The following is a 17,192-nucleotide window of genomic DNA, read 5'->3' on the forward strand; positions in this document are numbered from 1 at the left end:
CTAATTATCTGTGTCACCTGGCTGAGTCCTTGTACATTTCTGCTGGCTTGCAAAGCACAGAGGATCGGCCACAAATGGCTGGTTTCACATTAAAAACTTAGTTCCTGATCACATCTTTTCCCTATTACTGCCATACTACAGCAGCACATATCTTAGTAAAGAACACTAAAAGAGTGTTACAAATGTGAAGCTTAGTTACCTCTTCTGTTGTGTAATGATGTAAATATTAAATTCTTAATTACTACTTCTTTGAAGGCACTTAGAAATTTTAATTTGACAATATCAGGGCAGAGAATGGAAAAACACATTTCTTCAAATTTTATTGCAAAAAGAGACATCTTGGATGCAGAAGGTTTTCTTTGTTTTATAAAGTTATTTGGTTTGAAGCAAAAAGATGTTAAGAGCCCTTTTTCACCCTGGTGGGGTTTAATTTAAATGCTGAAAGTCTACATTAGTCCTATCAGTTTACAGCAGTAGTAATACTCCTTAACATTGTATTTGCATAGTGATATTATATGGCTATATAAGTCTTCTGTGAAAAGCTGGGTTTTAGTCAAATTTTATTCTCCAGCTCTAATCATCTCCATGTAAATCTGGAATTGTTGCATTATGACTTAAGTAAAACTACTTTAGACTTCAGCCTCTGCAAAAAAATGACCTTGAATCAGGAAAACATACAAGCCCACAGTCACTTTTAAGTGTTTGAATAACTTCTTTCACTTTAATAGATTACCTATATATTTAAAGCACATACTTATGTGCTTTTTGTCCCCTCAGAGTCTTACCGTTCATATTTTCGTCAAATCTTTTTTTAAATTGCATGACCATGGTCTGCAATTGTTCTATTCATTGTTCTGTTTCACTATGAAAGAAGAGAACTAAAGCTGTAACACTGGAAAGGTAAAACCCCAGCACAAAAATGGAGAAAATAGTTTTTAATGGAGGAAAGAAGAAAAAAAAATAAAATCAGCCTACTTACAGAATATACATACAATACTGCTAGCAACAGGAGTTTCCTAGGAAATCAGTCATGACAGATATTCAGGACAATCACAAGAGCACAGTATTTTAAACCAAGCAAATAAATGGCTGCAGTCAGTGAAGAGTTGGGATAGTTTACTAGAAAGATACAGTCTGCAGCATCTTAGTTCCCGCTCAGAAGAAATCTGTGATTAAACAGCTGGAAACTGAAAGACTTTTCAAATATGGCAAAAAGTACGCTACATGCTAGGCAACACTCAAAAAAAAAAGTGCAACTTCACAATCTGTTAGTGCCTTAAATCAGAAGTAGTAAAAAAATTTAATTTTTAAACTTTTGATTTTTACAAAAATTTCCGTTATGTAGGTTGTGAGGAGTGGTTCCAACTCCAAAGCAGCAATTCCCATGGCCCCACGTTTTTTGCAAATGTTTCAAGTCCTGTAAAGTCAGCTCGCGTTATCTTAGTATTGTCTTTCTCACCTAAACGACCACATTTTGGGAGGCCTACCAAGAAAAAAAAAAAAAAAGACCTCCCAAAAGAGGTATTTTTTTCCAACCCAGGAATAGTCCTGATGAGATCCTGAGGGAACACTAAAAAACAGTCTTCATAAAAATAGACTTGACTTGTTAATCACACAGAGAAATGCAAAGGATCTGCAGTTTTATTTCATAGCAGGGCCTTTCCCCCCTCCATCATCTTTTTTCATACAAACACTCTTGAGGCTGTTAAATCAAATCTGATCATTCAGCTTCCAAAAACCCGTTGATGCTTGTCATGGTTTAGCCCCAGCTGGCAACTAATCCCCACCCAGCCGCTCGCTCACTCCCCCCCGGTGGGATGGGGGAGAGAATCAGAAGGGTAAAAGTGAGAAAACTCATGGGGTGAGATAAAGACAGTTTAATAGGGAAAGCAAAAGCCGCGTACGCAAGCAAAGCAAAACAAGGAATTCCTTCACTCCTTCCCATGGGCAGGCAGGTGATCAGCCATCTCCAGGAAAGCAGGGCTCCTGTCACATGTAACGGTGACTTGGGAGGACAGATGCCATCACTCCAAACGTCCCCCCCTTCCTTCTTCCCCAGCTTTATATACTGAGCATGACGCCATATGGTATGGAATAGCCCTTTGGGCAGTTGGGGTCAGCTGTCCCGGCTGTGTCCCCTCCCAGCTTCTTCTGCACCTGGCAGAGCAGGGGGAGCTGAAAAGTCCTTGACGAGTGCAGCAACGACCAAAACATCTCTGTATTATCAACACTGTCTTCAGCACAAATCCAAAACACAGCCCCACACCAGCCACCATAAAGAAAATTAACTCTATCTCAGCTGAAACCAGGACAACGCTTTGTCATTTATTCCAGTCTGAAACTTTTGGTGCCCTAGGCTGCAAACTTGAGCCGTCTTGTCAGCAGCTAAATAGCTTAACTATTACTTATTTCTATCTATCCCCTCGCATAGAACTTAACCATGTAGGCATAAAAAAACCCCTCATGGCACAAATTACATGCACATGGCTGTACAATAGCCAACAAAAAGTATTAATTGAAATGTATTACATTAAAATGTATACATTGTATACAATGTATGTATACAATGCATACAAATGTATACAAATGTATACAATGTATACATGGAAATGTATAATTAAACCCTTGAAATGATAAAGGGACATTTGGTATGTTTTGAATAATTGTGTCCACATTCTGGTAAACTCATCTGGTTTTTGTACATGCAGTTATCAAGCTTAAGTAAAAAGCCCTTCCTCCTCTATGTTCTTACTTTTAGTTACTCCACAAAACTATCCCACTGAAGTGGAGTTAATCAATGAAAAACTCCGCTATTCTCATGCTCACAAAACCGCTGAGGAGCTGCTCGTGCACAAGCCCAGCGTTCATAACGATCTTTCTAGGGCTGCCAGATACAGAAACTTGCAGTAATGAGCCCTAAACAAGTACTAAAGAGCATAACAAACAGAGTTGTTTTGATCGGCAGGTCTTTTCAGTTATTCCCGTTACGTACGTTTTTCTACCTGAGTGACAGAAAAAACTAGCTGCCATCAGCTGAAAATGTCTCTGCCTGAAGACTGCTGGATCAGGACTGCCCCTGTGGCTTTCAAATGGGGAGAAAAAGGAGGGGCTGAGGGTCAACTTTCTACCAGATTTTTTCAGAGCAAGAGTGAAAGAGAGAAGGAAAAAGAAAAGGCACTGAGAAAAAACAGAAATTCAAGTAGAGAAGACTAGACTGTCCATCCTCGTTATAACTTTGGCAGGTAAAATTTAGTAAATGCTTCTGTATTGCTTTCAGGAGGAGGTGATATTTAAAAGCAGGCTGCTCAGCAGTCAAACGGGAGTACAAGCAACTCCAAAAGCTTAGCCTATATTCTCTGCAGATCAGCAGAACAAGGGAGACCAGCTGCATTGATTTGCATTAGAGCCCGGTGAATAGGACAACAGCTTACTGCTTCAGTAGGACCAAAACATTTAATGTTTTCTGCAGGCCATTTAACTTCCACTGCGTTGCTTGGACTTAAAAGACTGTGTTTCACTGCTACAAGGTACTGGTGGTGTTTGTCTTTCTTTACACTCAGATCAGTCCTGCAAATCTATCTCACTGATCTGGGAAGCAGTAAAGTTTTAAATCTTTCTTTACTTTCATATTTTACCTTTGTGCTCTTCTGCATTTATTTGCTCCAGTTTTCTGTTCAACTTCAAATACTTCTTTTTCAGTATTGCCCATGATTTAGATTGTTTTGATTCTGTTTGATGCATCTGGCTGTCCAATTTTTTGTTGCGAATTTTGCTTTTTAGTTTAGTCTACTTGTATCTACGCTTTTTTCTGAAATTATTTTAAATGTTATGTTACCTCTATACACTCTTTTATTGTGTGATTTTAAAGTTAACAAAGTACATTTCCTAAGCTGTATTTTTACACTGCTTCAATTGGTTAGCTAAATTATTTTTTTCCCTGTCCAAGTGAGGTAAATAAAATTACTATATAATATTGAAATAAAAATCTTTCTTTTCCTGAAGCTTTTATAACTCGTGAAAGATTTTAAGGGTTTAGATTTTATTTGTTTTTAGAGTGGTAATATTTCTCTTCAAACTTTGGACTGTAATTCTTTTTCTAATTTGCCCTGTAAGTTCTCTCTGTAGCATGTCACAAACAAGTAATTCTACGCTACACATATCCATGTGTCTAATCCTCCATTCATATTCATAATATTACATAATTTTATGCAAGTTTAGTTGCTTTACATTGTTAACAAGATACGAAATTGAGAGATAATTTATGATTGCCATTTGCAATACCAGCATTTTTCTTCCAGCCTAAATTTCTACAGCACTTCTATTGATTTTATAGTGACTGCAGTCACTAGAAAATGAAAAATAACATTTTTCATTTTATTACATTTGTTATTTTCTAAAGGGATGCATTTCTTCCTGTTTTCCATATTTTTGTCTACTTTTTTTCCTTCTTTATTTCTCCTTGTATATTATTGTGGTGGGTTGACCTTGGCTGAACACCAGGTGCCCACCAAGCCACTCTGTCACTCCCCTCCTCAGCAGGATGGGGGAGGACAAAAGAAGATGGAAAAAACCTCATGAATCAAAGTAAAGGCAGTTTAATAAAGCAAAAGCAAAGGCCACGTGTGGAAGCAAAAGAAAACAAAAGATTTATTCTCTACTTCCCATCAGCAGGCAACGTCCAGCCACTTCCCGGGAAGTAGGGCTTCAGTACGCGTAGCAGTTGTTCTGGAAGACAAATGCCACAATAACAAATGCCCCCCCTCCTCTTTCTTTCTCTTAGCTTTTATTGCTGAGCAGACATCGTATGGCGTGGAATATCCATTTGGTCCGTTTGGGTCAGCTGTCCTGGCTGTCCCCTCCCAAGATCCTGCCCACCCCCAGCCTACTGGTGAGGGAGGCATGTTGGAGAGACAGCCTTGATGCTGCGGGAGCACTGCTCAGCAGTACCCAAAACACTGGTGTGTTAGACACCTTTTTAGCCACCAATACAAAGCACAGTGCTATGAGGGCTGCTATGGGGAAAATTGACTCCGTCCCAGCCAGACCCAAGACAATTATATAGTTCTCTTTTTCTTTTGACTTCCAGCCATACGGTGAAAGAAAAAGATAGCTCATCGTGTTCAAAAGTGCCTTTGTTGCTTTGCTGGCATTTTCGTAGTTTGTGGGGCCATCTTCGTAATATCAGAAACACTTCTGATTGCGACAGGAAGGGTTCTTTAGAGGCGTTATTTGACTGTAGAGTCCGCCGCCCCCCCCCCCCCCCGCCCCTTTAGAGTTATGTGCATTTTATTTGGATAGTTTGAAGTGTCCCCAGTTTACATTTTAGGCAGTTTTAGTCACAGTCTCTCTTGAAAAGGTCTTTTGAGGCTATTAGTGTCGGGGGGGGGGGGGAATAAGGGGGGATCTTTGTGGTTTTGGTGGTTATTTTGGGCTTTTTTTGTTGGTTGGTTTGTTTTTGTTTTTGTTTTTTTTAAAGAACATGTTTCTTGCTTGGCTTTCCAAATATCGAAGTTGCACTTCCCTATGCCTCTCCTACTTTACAGAAAAATTATTTTTTCTGTATCGAAGCAGGCTCAGAAAGCTTTCACGAGCGTTCTAGCCCAATACAAAAATGATCACAGATAGGGAAGATAACTAGGGAAAAATGTTATTTTCCTTGTACATGGAAAAAAACAATTCACTGAAAACTGAAGAATAATTTTGCCAGCTTCAACATAGGTTTTTATCTTTAGTATTTCCTTTAATCTGTTATGCATGAACAGACTCATAAGTAGAGCTACATGCATGAATTAGCCCCCAGTATTTTGCAGAGTAAAGACCTACTAAAACCCTTGACTAGATAGTTAACACTGTTAATTAAGTGTGCATGCTCATGTGGTATACATATTTGCATAGAAGAAATATTGCATAACCTTTTTATTTTTTAAGTTTTAACAACATTTCTTAAAAACGGCAAATTTAACGGAAAACCCCGCTGACTTCTTGAAGAGCGTTTGCTTATGAAATTTGTTTTTCAAATCACGCTATTTCTCTTCAATCTTCTTTGATTCGGGTGGTTAAAATTTTATTTAATTTGAAATAAGTATATTGAATCTGAGTTATAAGGAAGTAGAAGACAGCAATGACCAGTGCTCTACTCTGGAAGTACTTGCTACACCTTTTTCACTTGCTTCTCTCTGCATTTTCAAATGCTCATGCCATGAAAAAAATCCGAGATGCATTCTCACCTACAAATACTTAGGAAGCCATTACGTTAATAATAGTGTTTAATTAAGCATTTCAAATCCATTCAACATGATAATTTTAACTGTTTAGCGAATAGTAAGTATGTTTTCATCCTGTCAATAGAAGTATCCCAGTTAGAAATGTCTAAACTGAGTGTACACATAAAAGCTTGTTTCTATTCTTCCTGCAGAGTACAGTTTTTAGTGGATTTTGCCATGTATTTTTCAAAGGTGTCTGTAACTGAGGTATTTCCTGTACCAGTGTAAAGCAACCCTGAAATAAGGAACTCTGCTCAGAGCAGCTGCAGGTCCAGTATCCAGCTGCTGATGGCAGCTGTTCTTTTAGGGGACACCCTCTGGGAAGGCTGCGGCTGGTGACAACACTCATGTTTCTTGTTGGTGATAAAATGTTTGCTTAAAAGAAAAATTGTAAAGGTGACCAGTCCCACTGTGGGGAACTATCTGCAATGACCCACAAAGAATCATCGGTTGCAACATGATAAAATGAAATAAAGCTCCGTGCTGAGCAGATCTAGTTCACTCCTGTGATCAGTTAAAAACATGAGTTAGAAAAAATCCATACAGAAAACTTTCTGAGCCCAAACCATGCAGAATCTACAAAGACTTATTTCCTATCCTATTTTTTACACAAAGTGGCAGAGAAGCAGCTTCAGGCAGATCATCTGAAAGCAACACACTTTGCATTTCAGGGGGCACAATGCATGAAAAAAATAAGTACACTGCAGTTACTACATATTATATATATATGCCTAAATAATATCTACCTAGGAAATCAGGAATCTATCTAGGAATTCATTATTTAGGAATTCACCCTGAGCTTTTTATCATTTGCATGTTGAATTTCAAAGCTTGTTGTTTCAGTGTATGCTTTCTAAGATTTTGGAATGGGCTGCTTCAGTAGGTCTGACTCAAAGCCTGACACTCTGGAGATAAATATGAATTATTTTCCTAGAGCTAAAGAGGTTTCAGAGATCTCAGGATTTAAAAAAGAAGAAACAATATACTTTGAAATAAATAAGTGGAGAGGTAGGTCAAGTTGGTAGGAAAACTGTAGTGCCATAACTGTAAAAGCAACATCTTTGTCTCCAGGATTATCTGTGAGAAGTGTGTCCCCAGCACACCAGCTGAAGTGAACATCCACACTCCTGGCACAGATTCAGAGACTTGTAAGATCATAAATAAAACTGAAGGTCTAATCATTAGTTAGCACGTAACATAGACAATGATGTAATTTCCAGCAATTTTGCTTAGAATTTGTATTTCTTAGTAATAAAAATATATATATACATATATATATATTAAGTTTCTATAGTAGAAAACCCATATCAGCCTTTGGATAGATGTTCTAAAGCATAATTGTTAGTGAGCCAGAATAGTCCAGATCTTGGAAATTTTTTAGACGTGGCTTCTACTTCTGGTGACTTTGTCTCATTATACCTTTGTCATCTTTCTTGAAAACCCTTTTGTCACCCCATCCTCCCTGCCAAGTGTGTTGAGGAACAGAGAAATTCTACAGTTTCTCTTTGGTATTAAAGAGATGGAGCTTTGAGAGCTCTTTTTAGACATACATTTCCATTCCTTTTATCATTTTTATGGTTTGTCCAAACTCTTTCCACTCAATTAGTGGTGTTCTTGGAGCTCCTTCCAGAAATAGCCATACCGATCCCAAACAACTATTCTCTCTCCTACTGAGGTTGGTCCTATTTTCTCATTCAAGAACTACGTTAGCACTTTTGACAGCCGTGTTACACTGTGAGCTCATTTCCACCATAACTCCCAAACCCTTTCGAGTCACTGCTTTCCAGAACAGTATTTCCCATCCTGAATGTACAATATCCATTTTTTTCTTAGATGTTTGTCCATAATTTTTTCATTCTTAGAATGTGTGTTGTTTTCCTATGGTTAGTTTATCAATTAAAACATAACTTCCAGACATTTGTCTTCATCCTTATTTCCCACTTATGGGCCACACATGGATTTCCCTTCTTCCACGAAGAAAGCTATGCCTCGCAGCACTTTGTAGAGATAGTCCAGATCTCTTGTTGATCTTGCGTAGATACCCAAGACTGCTCCGACGTCTTTCTTTCATATGGTACACGATGTCTGAGTCACTGATGACAGGTTTTTCCACACATAGACAAGAGCAATGCGATTGATCTTATTGATCAATAATTGATCTTCTATTTCCTCATTTCTAAAAGGGCACATAAGTGCAACAAATTGATTTGCATTAAGTAGCTGCAAACTTTAATGGCTCCAACTGTTATTATTTGTCCATGCCACAGTCAGGATAACATGACCTTGCCCAGATGTGGAAGGAATGTCCAGAAACCTCCATTTCTCCCTGTAGTCATCAGTGACCGTGCCAGAAAGGTCTCCCCTCCCCCCCATTCAGCACTTTTTTGGCTGTGGCAGGCCAACACGTGTCATCAATATGCAAGTGGTACCTTCAAGCAGAAATTATGCTTATTACCAGATGAAGATTAACACGAGTCAGAACCCTCTAGTTTAGGATGTCAAGGATATGGGCAAGCAGAAGAGTAGGATATTTAGAAGTTTGGTTACACATGGAAAACAAATAAAAGACATTTCTCATTTTTTTTTAAATTTAGCCCTTTAGTCATAGCCCCTTCAAGTTTCCCTTTTGCAGGTCCTTCTGCCATCAGCTAAGGAGGAATTCCTGCCTTCTCCGTGGCATCCAAGGGAAACAGGGAGCCCCTGAGGAGGCATCTCCCAGCTCTTCCCCAGCAGGCGGATCCCAGGTTACAGCTGCACCATATCAGAGCCAGCCTCGAGCACAGGCAGCCAAACCACCAGCAGTGGGGAAGAGGCTGCAGACCCTGTTGGTGCACTCAGGGCCCCAACAGTCTCTCAGATATAACACGAATTGATTACCTAGTCTGATCACCACAGCTGTACCCCATCTTCTATGCAGGTACTACACAGTGGGAACCTCTACCAACAACCTCCTTACTCCCTTTGCTTTCCATCCACTGCAAACAGGTATCATATGGCACTCAGCACTTCTTGCAGCTCCATTGCCTTCACTGTGGAAACTCTCTGTCCTCTGACTTCCAAGCAAGTTGTTTAAAATTAATCAGCAGGAAAAGCCAGAGAGTGATTTTATTTTGGTTTTACCATCGGATATAAATTGACCATTGTTCTTATTTATCACATCGCCATCCTCACCAGAAAGACTATTGTTGCCCGAAGGATTTCTGAAGTTAATCCACCATCAGCCTCCACCAGTCACAGATCAAATATCTCATAACTCATATTCTATTAAAAAAAAAACCTTCACCTCTTAGATGTCTTGATTGTAACATAAAAGCCAATTTGTTCCTGAGTGTACAAATAGAACAAAACCTAAGACAATAGAGGGTTTATAGTGAATACAAGTAGGAAATCTCACGTATCCGTGTCTGTAAAGCCTATATCTAGTCATGCATAGGAAGAGAGTAAAAGGATGTCTCAAAAAAGTAATGTCTTTTAGTCAAAACAATACGTAAGCTTTTACAAGATAATAGGGGGATAAGTATTTCATATAGTTGGTTCTCTGGGAAGTGAACATGGATCAACAAGAGTTTCACAGCTTCCTTTCACACTTTGCCGGTTTCCCATCTTCTGAGAACATGCCTATCCTCCTCGAGGCAGTTCCATAGAGCTGGAAAGAAATATAACTTATATTTCTCCTAAATGAACTAGGAGAAAGACTTAAACATGCAGAAAATGAGGGACAGCCCAGCACACTTAAAGAACACTTTATAAAAAGTTCCCTAAATCCCAGTACAAAGGCAGGAGTACATTTTCGAACAATCAGAGAGTCCTGTCCCTGAGCTTCAAACAATCTGAGGACCAGATTGTGGGGGTTAGCAGATAAGAGTCTGGAAGAAAGAACAAAAGGAATGAGAATGAACTGGGAGAAGCCCTCCAATGCCCCTTGCCAGGTTGACTTTGGTCAATAGTATGTTACAGCCTTGTTTTCAATTTAAAGGAGAAAAGAAGCAGAAATGTGGATGTAACACACTGGCATCCCGTAATTTTAATCCTAGATAATCGTGTCACTTTTTTTTTTTTTTTAAAAGCAAGTTAAGATTGCACTGTTTTATACAGGTGAATAAGGATTTAAGCCCATTTTATAAAAAGGGAGAGCTGAGTTCCTGCGGCCACCTGGCCACAGCAGGGAGGAACTTGGTGTCCTGCCATCACACCATGCTCCATGTGAGGGTCTCCGACAGGCAGCAGGACACGTGCTTGTCTAGCAGCAGTTTGGGCAGATTGATGAAATCCGTGAGTGAAAGCTATGTAACCACCAAGCTTCACTTGAAGTTCTGGCTCCAGGGTAATTTCTGGAAAGCCTAAGGGAAAATACATAGGCTGGAGAAGAAACTTATCTGATAGCACTAAGTAGAGGTACTAGAGGAGAACTATAAAAATAGTCTCAACTATTACCCTTAAAAGAAAAAAGACCCAGACCTAAATTTGCTTGAAGTCTGAAAAAGGTTGCTTTTCAGCTACGGACATGTCTATCTTCATAGATAGCACATAGATCATTTTTTTAACCAAACTGAGGTTATATTGGACCCAAGCACCACGACTGTGCACTTTGCATTTTTTTAAACAAGCCAAAATGCATAGGTACAACATGAAATAATGAACGAAGTATCAGACTGGAACAGACTCTCAAAACATGGAACCTGTTTTCCACAATCATGGGCAATTTTTTAAGAGTGAATCAGAAAAGTTATGTCAGAATGGAAGATACCCAGAAAAAAGTACACAAATGGGACAATCAAATAGTGATATTTCCCCTGGCCCTTGACTAACATAAAATAGATATTGTGTGGAAAAAAAAAATCAAGAATCATTGACTCTTATAAATATGTAATCATGTTCAGAACAAATTCAATGGCTATTATGGTTTGTGTAAAATGCATTTGTGCGATGATTTTTATAGTCATGTACGAGGGATCCACATAAATGTAAATCTGAATTCCTGGTTCAATGTCAAAACTCATTGGTAAGTGGAATTAACATTGCTCTCATGGCTTCCAGAACAGCTGAGTTTGGCAGAACTCAAATGCTGTGGTAATTATAAATGCAAGTGATTTGAACTAGTGAAAAACAAACCCTGCAGAGATATGCCCATGCAAACAGATGCAAACAGTAGGGGTGGCAGTAGCCAAGAACGTTATCTCCAGGCAATGTGGTGGTATTTATTATACTACATCTAGCTGTACTGAAGAAAAGAGGAAAACCTGGAGTATTTTGAGGATTTTCTATTATGATCAGTAGCAGATGGGGATGTAAAGGATATTTCCCACAGGAAAAAGCCTTTTATACTGACCCTGCACTTAAGGTCAAAGGGAGGGGATGGATGCGCACACAAGGAGACTCACTGTATTCCATTTCATTTTTGCCGTGGGTAGTGAGGCCATAAAAGTACTTTTACTATGATGCCTGTTGGTAGTTAAGTGGTTATGTTATGGTTATGTTTAAGTGAAAATAGCATATTCAGCATCACATGCGTACGGGGGCTGTGAATGGGGAAGTTCAGCAGCTGACTAGTGTGAATCACAGCACTTAACTCTCAGTGCAAAGACACCGCTTGAGTCCACATCAGACTGCTATGGATGGCACGATGACAGTGGTGATACCCTGCAGGGCACACTGCTGGCACTGCCATGTTGCACCCCCCAGAAGGACGGCCATTGGCTCTCAGCCACAGGGAATGCCCCGGGCATCCCCTTGAGCCTCACACCTCTGGGAGGTGCACACTGGTTGGGGTGCCACGTCGCCAGTGAAGGATCTGCTGGAGGGGGTTAGCAGGCTCGGTGGCATCCAGAAGGCCAAGGCTGAACCCAGTGTCTGCATCAGGAGGAAGTGGTAGGAGATAGTCACCAGACACACCCTCCTGGAGATGGAGGCCCCTATCTGTGAAACTCCAAAGCTTTGTTGCTTGCTGGAGGCTGAGATTTGGGAAGTTGCAGAGAGACTGCCAAGGCTCCTCTGGACCCTCGTGCTATTACCTGTTGCTGCCCAACCACACAGCAACCAACACCACAGCCAAGGGAGGCTTTTAGCAAATCCACAGCAACTCAAGCAGTCAGTGGAGCAGGGATATATAAAAAGATGAAGTACTTGATGTCTCCCCCAGACTGGTCAGGTCTGCTTTTGGCTTGAGCCTGAAGGCAGAGCCTCCGTGAACACAGCATTACCCACTGCAGAGGAAGATACAGTGCAGAGGGCACATAAACTAGCTGGACATAGAAAAGTCCATGGGACCAAGCAGGGTGCATCCCAGGGTGCTGAAGATGCTGGTTGATGTTACTATCAGGCTGCTCGCTTTGAAAAGTCATGGCAACTGGGGGAGGTTCCTCATGCCTGGAAAAAGGGAATATTGCATCCATCTTCAAAAAGGGCAAGAGGAGGATCCATGGAACTACAGGTCAGCCAGGCTGACCTCAGTCCCTAGGAAAGTGGTAGAGCAAATATTCCTTGAAGCCACTTCCAGCCACAGGAAGGACAAAAAGGAATTGTGAACAGCAAGCATGGATATACCAAAGGTAAATCATACCTGACCAACCTGATTGCCTTCTGTGCTGAGGTGACTGGAGGTGCGAATAACTGGATGCATGCATAAATGGAAAGGAGAGCGTATTGCTCAATGTATACCCCGAATTCAACAAGGCCTTTGACAAAGTCTCCTGTAGTCTCCTTATAGCCAAACTGGTGAGATATGGACTGGATTAGTGGACCATAAGGGAGGTGAAAAACTGGCTGGTGCAGAGGCTTAAAGAGTGGTCATCACTGGTATGAAGTCCAGCTGTTGGCCAGTTACTAATGGAGTCCATCAAGGTTCAAAACTGGGGCCAGTACTGTTTAGCATCTTTATTAATAATCTAGTTGATGGAATAGGGTGCACTCTCAGCAAGTTTGCTTGTCATACCAAGTTGGTAGGAGTGGCTGATAGGCTGGAGGAGCTGATCAAACAAGAGGTTTTGTGAACTCTGTCCATGGAGATATTCAGGTCTTGACTGAATGAGACCCCAAGTCAACGTGATCTAATTTGGCACCGGTTTGAGCAGGAGGTAAGACTCCAGACCTCCATATGTCCCTTACTGCCTAAACTACTCTACAGCTCCATGGCAAATGACTTGTCGAAGTTGATTTAAGGAATGCAGTTCCACAGCACCACAGAGATTACAAAAGTATCTCATGTAATAAAATAAAGACAGAGGGGTGCATGGTTGTTTTCTCCAATAGTTGAGCAAGAAAGGAAGAGGAGAGAATTCAGTACTGCAAGATGTTGCCACAAGGCCCATAAACCTATATTGGCAATGAATAAATTCAGGCTGAAAATTAAAAATAAATTTAATTTCTGTATGGAAATTAAGGAGGGAGATATGGGAGGGCTTTACAATTGGAATAACAGGTCTACCCAGACTTGAACCTACAAAGAGGCGAACATGCATTGATTGTGGGGGATAACAATGTATTGGACTCAGCAACTCAAGAAGTTCCACTCAGTTTTTCTTCCTCCAGCCTCAAGAACTAGAGGATTAACAATCACACCAAATGGTTACAACATCAAAAATTTCAAACTGCAAAAAATCAAAAAGAAAAAAATTTGCAATCCCCTTCTTTCACAGCTAACAAGAAGGCCAAACTTGTGTCAGTTGTTCCAAGCATTTTTTTTCTAACAGATGGTCAGGTATTTGCTCTTAATCATTTGATTCTGTTTCATTCTAGCTTTATAACCACAAACTAGCTTTCTGAATGCTGGCGGTTTTTTACTTCGGATTTGTTTCTTGTGGAGTTTTACCTACCGTTTCTGAACTTACGGAAATCTGTTTTCTTGAAGTCCATTGCTTTAGTTTGCTCCCATCTCGCCTTTGTTTCTGAAGACTGAACTCTGACAAACATCCGTATTTGCTCTCAATGGTTCTTCTACACTATGAGACAATTTTCTATGGGGTAATGTCTATTTTGCTGTTGTAACCTTCTGCTACTAATCTTCTTACTGCTTTTGAAGATTTCGGGTTTCTTCTTAATTCTCAGTTTTACTACACACATGCTATATTTACTTACTGTGTTCTCTCCCCCATATTCATTGGTTTTTGGAAATTTCACATTAATTTCTTGAATATACAGTATAGAAGGTCACTATAGCCCTTGGAGACTCTATCTGGGAAATTCTAGTTTACTTATTAATATTTTTATGAGGAAAAAGTGAGCTCCTAGTCATAGGCCTTTAACATCAGCCCCAATTTAAATCTTCATCCATAACACTTTCTGCCTTAGCATCATTGTTCCCAGTGTCAGCAACGGCTACCCCCACTGCTAAAGGACCATCACGTCTGAGGTTGTCATTACTCACTAGATAGCTGTAAACCAGAGCTGATCTCTGACTCCATTGGTGGTTCTTGTTGATATTTAGCCTTGTAATGTGTGAAAGCGTCAGTGATGTGTGTGAAATCTGTCTGGAGCAAAAAGCCATCTAGAACTGATTTTCTTCTATTGAAATCACAACTAATCGTAGTCCTTCAGAATGGCAGACAACTTGCCTTCCCAAATATGTAATACTCTCACAGTTTCTTTTAATCACTGTTGGGCCACTGACAGGGTGGTTTTTTTCTTTAATTTAGAAATTTCAGTTATTTTCAGTAACACCTTGGATCACAGATGAAGATTTCTCTGCTGAAGTGGTAGATTAAGTAACCTTTTATGTTTAACATTAGTTAAGGAACTCTTAGACCTTTAGTTTTCTGACAGTTTTCCTCAACAGTTGTCATTTTGTTCAAGATAGCATGCTAAAATATTTGCCACAGCATATTTCCTCAATTGTTTCTCTATACATTCACTGTCACTTATACTATAGTAGCTAACTGAGCATTTCTCAGCAGCAGGACTCCTGAATAGCTTTTAATTTTTGTAGATAGCTTAGGGAATTGTGCCAGGAATTAAAACTTGTTTGGCGCAGCTCTTACAGTTGCTGCATGTATACACCTTCCCATTATATCAAGCCACACCAGACATGGTATTATGAGGAGGATGAGAGAAGAACCAGACAGTCACCTCTCTTCCTACAAAATTTCAGCAAGGCAAGTCATGGCTGTAATGTTTCATCCCTTTTTGAGAAATAAGCTTCCCCTGTCACCAATGTGGATGATGCATTGTCACCTAGCAGAGTCAACGAAGGTGATAAAGATTAGAAAACATAGACATACCCTGTATCGTAGGATCATAGAATAGTTTGGGTTAGAAGGGACCTTTAAAGGTCATCTAGTCCAACCACCTTGCAACAAGCAGGGACATCTTCAACTAGATCAGGTTGCTCAGAGCCCTGTTCAACCTGACCTTGAATGTTTCCAGGGATGGGGCATCTACCACCTCTCTGGGCAACCTGGGCCAGTGTTTCACCACACTCATCGTAATAAATTTCTTCCTTCCCTGTATGCCTAGATTCTGCGAAAATCAGCACACTTAAATGTTAAGCAAGCTAAGATTTTTTTAAGTAATATATTTTATTTGACCAACTGCATATTTGGAAAACATAGACAAGGTTTTGGGAACACAAGCTGTTATTCAGCTCTTTTTTGAATTTTAAACATACACCTAGAATATGAACATCACCAGGGATACTCAGGTTGGTAAAATTAGTTACGTAAAAAGAAGTTCTAATTTTGACCTGAATGGTTATGGTTATGACCTAAATGGTTATCTACATATATAACTATATGTTAGAACAGTCTTTAGAAAGCATCAAGAAATCTCAGTCATGTTTGGGCCTCTTTTGTGAAAGAAGATGGGGAAAAAACAATAAAAGGGTACCTCTTCTGACTAGAAAAAGAAATTTCACGCTAGGTTCCTGACCTAGCAAATATTTTCACATAATTTCCATTATTCATAGGCAATTACCACAGGCAAAGGCTGAACTTCTGTATAAGAGTTTGCAAGATCAGAGTATGTAAAAAATGAAAACAGACATGCCATCTTGATTCTTTACTAAATTGCAGTTGCTGAAAATTCAAGCCTACAATTTTACCATCACAACAAGTTTTCATGGTAGGACTTGTTCCTTTTGTTTATTGCATTTTTTTATTTTCTTCTAAAGAAGATGTACTTTCTCCTCTAGTAGGTGATTTGTGATCACATTAAAGACTCCTCCCATCTCCTATTACAAAATTTTAATCAATTCATTCAAAGGATATGTCTATCCACAGTCATGACTATGATCCAACTTGGGTCTCAACTTTCATACCAGCTTTGAACTACACCAGCTGCATATCATTTGAAATACAAACATAGCAGCACTCAGTTCCCCATAGGTTAATCGCCCCTACTGTAAAACTCCAAGCTCGGATATATCTATTTTGGTTGCAGCTCATGCAGATGTCTAAATCACACAGGATCCAGCACATGCACCCCTGCTAATCCTAATAGAGTCCTAATAGATCTGGGTGCATATCCTCATGGCACAGCTATAACCAGCAATGAAAGCAACGTTGATGTACCCAGCACTGATTTGTTACATGAGCACAGCCTGTAGAACAGACTATTTTAGAAATGAGCCCAAACACTTGGAATTAGAGGCATAATATTTGACATCTCACAAGGAAGAGTGGGTCAGTGGAGGTTATAAAAGCAAGTGTAATTCAAGCTCAGTTTAGCAGCAGTGATTAGATTGAAGCTCTTCCAATGCAGAAACTCTTAATCTTTTAACTCTCTAGTAATTACAACCAGATTAATTGCTCAAAACATTTGGTTTCACTCCCTCCTTTTACTGCTACCAGCAGCTTTTCACTGACAAAAAGCTACCCATAAATCTGGAGGCTGGCAGTGCCTCTGGGGGAAGGCTCCCATAACTCTGCCACAGCATAAAACTAATGCACATGGAAATAAAAATCAACTTTGAACTTCAACAGTGTTAAGAATCTACAAGAA

This window comes from Ciconia boyciana, chromosome 14 (assembly GCF_034638445.1).
Source record: "Ciconia boyciana chromosome 14, ASM3463844v1, whole genome shotgun sequence".
Classification (NCBI taxonomy): Eukaryota; Metazoa; Chordata; class Aves; order Ciconiiformes; family Ciconiidae; genus Ciconia; species Ciconia boyciana.